This window comes from Opisthorchis viverrini (assembly GCF_000715545.1).
Source record: "Opisthorchis viverrini unplaced genomic scaffold opera_v5_440, whole genome shotgun sequence".
NCBI lineage: Eukaryota > Metazoa > Platyhelminthes > Trematoda > Opisthorchiida > Opisthorchiidae > Opisthorchis > Opisthorchis viverrini.
In genome coordinates this window covers 239,868-246,388 of record NW_008752103.1, presented here as the reverse complement: position 1 = coordinate 246,388, position 6,521 = coordinate 239,868, and positions in this window count along the sequence as shown.

The following is a 6,521-nucleotide window of genomic DNA, read 5'->3' as shown; positions in this document are numbered from 1 at the left end:
TTGGTACTTACTTGTTGTTGCCCCTATAGAAATCCGTGCTGTGACGGTGACTACTTCCCGCTCCTGCTGATTGCGTCATTGTTGATTGTACGTTTGCTTAATTCACGATGCTTACCAATCCGTTTGTCTGTAGAACCAGTTCCTGTCAGTCCTCAATATATCATCTGCTGCCCCACGTCCGTCTGCTCCTATTGACTACTGGCTGCGAACTGCGTATAATTCAATAGCCGCAATCGTCTTGTGAGATCCATAACCGCCCGGATCTTACAAACACAACGAGGGTTATGTGGAAATTGGTTCTCCAACATTACAATCCGGGTTTTCGTTGTGTGTAAAATCTTACTGTTATCCTTTGCGTAATGTTCTTAAATTAGTTCCATGGATGTGTTATATGTTTCCTCGTGTGTCTATTCTATCAATTTTCATCAGCTCTACTGTGTTGTCGAGATTTTTGTCAACAACTTAGTTTCTGTTACTTTTTCAGATTGGATTTCCAGGGTTTTGAAATGCAGTGGAAACGATGAACCGGCGCTGAAGAGACTTGCTTACGCCAGTCACGTGTTGTTTCTGTTCGACCGTTCCGGACATCTTATTTTCATAAAACTTCAAAGGGTAATTTTAGGGAGAATTTCAATCTTAGGCCTGTCTACGCAAGGGTGAAATAGGATGCCCATTATCCGCTCAATGTTCTCAGCTGAAAAAAATTTATAAGTGGGGTTAAACTTTCTTCGGAAGAATGTTGCTTTTTCTTGGGTATGTGCTCAAACCACCAGACTTCCTAATCTACGTTCATGTTTTCGAAGCTATCCAAACTTCATTGTTTACTGAGGCAACCATGCCTCAGTCCAGAAAGTCTCGTAGAATAATATCCTAGCATCACTGGGACACAGGGACGCTATAAGTGGGCTTAAAAGTGTGGACTAATACTCTGAACTTAATTGCTTGGTCGTTTTAGTTCATCAGGGACACGTCATAACTTTCGATATTTCAATTCCATTGTGCGAATACTGAGCTCCGGGCTGCCGGCCGTAAAATTGCAAATGCACTGCGAGTCATGGGGAGAAAGAAGTCCAGTTTGGACCGACACAGAATTTTCTAGGGTGAGCAACATTTTAGACTGAAACCAAAGTTGGCTGGATCTGGACAGGCCTTAACATGGTATCACTGTCATTGCTAACGCCAGACTCGCGGTCACCGTGACGAAAATTTGTGATGTAAAATTGAGATCAAGATGACCTGAATTCATCTCAGTTCATTTTTCTAACTGTGGGCGTTTGGTTTGGGCCTGTTTTGGTTGGGGCTTTCAGAGCATTTGAAAGCGTAATCTTTGTATTCATTCCTTCCAGTTATTCGACACACCCGATCTTATCGATACAGATGTGCTTTATTCCGATGAGTTTGAAACTTGGATTTCACTTTGAGACCCTAGCTGATACAGTAAACTAATTATTTCAATGCTCCCAGCTGTTCTGCATGACTTTTGGTCATCTTGAACGACGAGTGCACAAACAGTGTAGCTTTCCTGCTTCGTTGAAGGACACCAAAAAGTAGGATATCAAGCCGGGTGCTTGATCCATTCTTCTTCGGGGAAAAAGACAGCTTTGTGTTAGAGACCTTTATTCGTGTAGACATTTCGGATACTTTGTGAGCACATTGAAGAATGAGCTTTGTCCAAAACAAGCTACCGTCAAACAGTTCCGGTTGTCAAACGAAAACATTGCGAGTCATGGGGAGAAAGAAGTCCAGTTTGGACCGACACAGAATTTTCTAGGGTGAGCAACATTTTAGACTGAAACCAAAGTTGGCTGGATCTGGACAGACCTTAACATGGTATCACTGTCATTGCTAACGCCAGACTCGCGGTCACCGTGACGAAAATTTGTGATGTAAAATTGAGATCAAGATGACCTGAATTCATCTCAGTTCATTTTTCTAACTGTGGGCGTTTGGTTTGGGCCTGTTTTGGTCGGGGCTTTCAGAGCATTTGAAAGCGTAATCTTTGTATTTATTGCGTCCAGTTATTCGACACACCCGATCTTATCGATACAGATGTGCTTTATTCCGATGAGTTTGAAACTTGGATTTCACTTTGAGACCCTAGCTGATACAGTAAACTAACTAATTATTTGCTCCCAGCTGTTCTGCATGACTTTTGGTCATCTTGAACGACGAGTGCACAAACAGTGTAGCTTTCCTGCTTCGTTGAAGGACACCAAAAAGTAGGACATCAAGCTGGGTGCTTGATCCATTCTTCTTCGGGGAAAAAGACAGCTTTGTGTTAGAGACCTTTATTCGTGTAGACATTTCGGATACCTTGTGAGCACACTGAAGAATGAGCTTTGTTCAAAACAAGCTACCGTCAAACAGTTCCGGTTGTCAAACGAAAACATCACTGGCAACTCGCACACAACAAAACAACACATTAAGTAACTCTACTTGAGACTCACGCTAAATCTAATTTCTACCTGAATCTGCAGAACGTGAGCTTGTTCGTCTCAAAACTATTGACTTCATCAAACCAATTGGTGGAGGAACGCTGTGTTCATTTCTGCTCAAAAGCTATCAGCCTATCATTTTATTTCACTTACCGCTCATCAAACGGGTTTATTGGTTTTCGCTTCCACTGCGTTGGCGTGCAACCAATTGACAATGACGATATTTGTAGAGCGCGAAAGGTGGTCTCTGTCTGAGAGTCGATTTTGAATGCTTCAATTGTCCTAGTTCGTGTGTCCTAGCCGAGTGTCAATCGCTAAGTTGTCCATTTAGCCAAATAAATACCAGGTCGTTTCCCAGCGCATGATAAAAGTTGTCCATCGTAATAATATTCAAAACGAATGTTGTCTGTTTACAAATGGAGCTTCTTTCGAGAGATAGTGTGCCAAAAACTAACAGCTGTTAATGTTCTGAATATATGTAGGTATTAAACCTGTAAGTGCATGCAAATATCCTGAAACCATACCTTGTACCAAGTTCAAAATCAATTGAGGGCATTCAGGACGGGTGTGTTGCTTGTTTCCAACTACTTCGTATTTTTCATCCGATTTAATGTTTCAGACCGCTTTCTTGTAAATCAGGAGTTGATCACTGTTTCAAAATGCCGGCTGACTACAACCGTTAGGTTTAACCACTATACTTACTTCACCTGAAAGTGACATTACACTCGAGCCGTGACCAATAAACAAATTAGGATGGCACTGGAACACAAACTTTGAAATGGTAAGCAGGCCACATACTGCTACCAAATACATTGTTTCATTTGACCGACCCGTTTACAAACAATGACCTGCGTTACTTCTCCCAGGGTGATCTAAAACCAACCGATTCCTGTACTTTTTGAGTTGTTTCAATAACTGACCGGTCACACCGTACGTGTACGATATTGGTCTGTGCTTGGACAGGTAAGCCCCAGTACATATCTTCATTCCCTTCACATGGCTGCCTGAGTGATTTTTATCGCGCCTCACTACCCTCATGGGTTTCAGTTTTACAATGCAGTTTGCCCCTGGCTGGTACCTTTTAATTTTTTTCTGAGGAATTTGCAGTCAGTGGTAGGGCATGTCATAACAAGTGCCGCACTAGAGCAGAGGAAATCATTCATTCATTCACTGTCAGTTGTAAGAACCGCGTACTTGTCGGACAGTGGTAGCTGCCACAGTTTCGGTCACCGATGATTTGGTACAGTACACCAAAAGCAGCAGCGCCAATAAGGAGATTAATTCCGAGCCTTCTAGCCACCCCACTTTACCCCATTCAAATGCAGCTTTCACCGATATACCAAAAGCTCCCTTTCACAACAATCCGGCCGATGTGTAAAGCAAGTATTGCACATCGAGCAAAAGGCGATTTTGTCTCCTTCACATCAAATCGAACCTAACTCGCTAGCTTTGAAGACGTGTGTGTTACCGAGCTGTTTTTGCGGAGTTTTTGGATTAAGACGACCAAATAATGAAAAATTTCAGTGAATCTATCACTATTAAGCCCGCAAGAATTCATGTTACCATTAGACCTCTTTCTATGTTCTTACAGCACAACAATGTGGTGGATTCGGACAAAACTTTCTCATGACGCTGTGTTGCGCGCACCATGCATGATGAGGGGCGCGTATTTCCGAATGGGTGGACAGCATGGTCTGCATAAATCGGCCGCGAAACCAAAATCTCAAGGTCAGGTGTTGTAGATTTTTTTTTACATTATTCTAGCCCATCCATAGGTCTTTTACCAGTTTTTTATACTGGATAGCTATTTTTCACGGTGCCAAACAGGCTTTCATTTCTCCAGTAGGCCTAATTAGTGCTAGCCCCAGTTCGTAGAGCGTGCTTAGTCCTCATCTACGTAGTGCTTCCGTCCAACGTTCCGCCACTGTTCCACGCTTCCACAGTCCTATCTGAACTACCAGCCCACATAGGTATCTGAGACTGACTGTGACTATCTTAATACAATCCATAGTTCTCCTACTACCCTAGAACTCTCAACTGTATTCCACCAGATAAATCATTCCTCAACCTGCTCCAAAGTTTATCATTATGACACCGGTCCCGTCTTGCTCAAAGTGGTCGCTGGACCTCGAATCCCCATCAGCTACGGTCCCGTCTCAAAGTGGTCGCTGGACCTCGAATCCCCATCAGCTATCCTCCCGGCATGTTCAGAGAAGCGGTTTAGATCCAGAAGTTCGTTCCCCCAACCCCCTCACCTCCCGAAGCCGGCAAAGACAGCATCCCAGGCAAACTTAGATTGTTCAGTTGTTCTAACTGACATATCCTTGCCTCCTCAACCCGGCAACACTCCCTCACCATTGCCAGTAGGTTCTGAAGTCCTAAATGACCTAGAAAATCTCAAAACACGTGTGCGCCAAATGGAGAACGAAATGTCCTCCCTCCGGACAATACAATCGATTGCATGCCTTCTGAATCCTGACGCAACATGCAATCAAACAAACTTAGAAAAAGCGTCACTTCTTATTGACACCATAGCTACTGAGATTAGTCAACGCATCGAATGCCGGCATCAAGTATTAATATTCAATGCATCCGATCGAATCCCACTTGAACATGCCAAAACTGCCATCCTGAATGCATGTGGCATGCGGGACACCATATGCAAAGCTCGGCGACTCCGGAAGTCGAATCCATCCATGTGCTGCCCGATAGTAATGCAATTCCGGGATGAAAAAGATGCCGCGCGTCTGATAGCAGCCCGGACTCTTCTCTCATCTACCAAAAAATTCCATACCTTAAAACTTAAAGCTGCTCGTACAAGAATGCAAAGACAGCTTACCAAAAAGTCACCGGAACCTGTTGCATCGTCACCCACCAGTACTTGCGCTGACGAGTGCCACAATGCCACACAAAGCTGTCTGTTGGACCCAGGTCCTGTACCCCACGCTCATGACCATGAGCCCTCCACTCCTATCTCTGAGCATCCACAAATGTTACCTCTGACCTCCACCACGCCAACGAGATCGACTGCTGATTTAGGAGATATGGCAACTAATCAGCCCACACATGAGGCTGTGGTGGAGAATGATAGCACAGGTTCTCACTCTAGACCTCCTGACCTAATGACACTTCGTGTCTCCCCACCAAAGCGCTTCCTTGGACTCAAGCACCTGCTATCCAAGCCTTGCACTGTAACCCATTCTCCTGTACCAACTCCCCGAGCTTCTGCTCTTCGCCCTTCTACAAACCTGACTAAACCCGTGATTCCTCATAATCACATCTGTAGCCCCTCTAGCCGTGCTATCCAGTTCCCTGGCAGGGTCTCTAAACCACAACCACCGTTACATAATCCTAGACCCTATCAAGTTCCGCCCCTCTGGAAACCTGCGTACTATATGCCTGGGATCCCTTTTCAGCAACCACCTACTCCACCACAGCCTCCACCCCATCCGAAGCCACGTGCACCCCCACCTCTACGACCTTTAGCTGTACCTCGACTTCCTACTCCAAACCCCCTTCAACTACAGCCAACGCAGAGGATTCCTGCTCACTCCCAACGGAGCTCACCCCTCCCAGAGAGTTTGATTATACCACTAACTTCCTCACTGCACCATGTCCCCTCTCCTCACCTTGCATCTCTTACCATAAATCTCTTATTCCATCTCCTCCAATCAGCCCAGTTTGGTTACCCGTTCCCTCCGCCCCCTATGATTCGATGCTGAAGGCTCTACAAAACAGATCCGCCCGACCTCTCAGTGCCCCTGTCTTACCCTCTTATTCCCTGTCTCCCAAACACTCCTCCTGTCCTTCCGCCCCGCGTGACCCAAATCCCGCTGTTTCTGTTGGGCTACCACACACGGTACTACCTCCTGACTATGTCGATTACATTATTACAAACGGTTGCCCGGCCCAGCCTGTCCATGGAGCTCCGCTACCTCCCATGCCACCCAAACGCTGCCTCGGTACCCATCGCGGTACGCCCCATCATCTTGTTCGCACGTATCTTTACCTGGTCCTACTTCGCCTACTAACTCGAGAACCCCCGATTCCCCTGTCTCTACTCCATTCCATACTGACCTCCCTGGG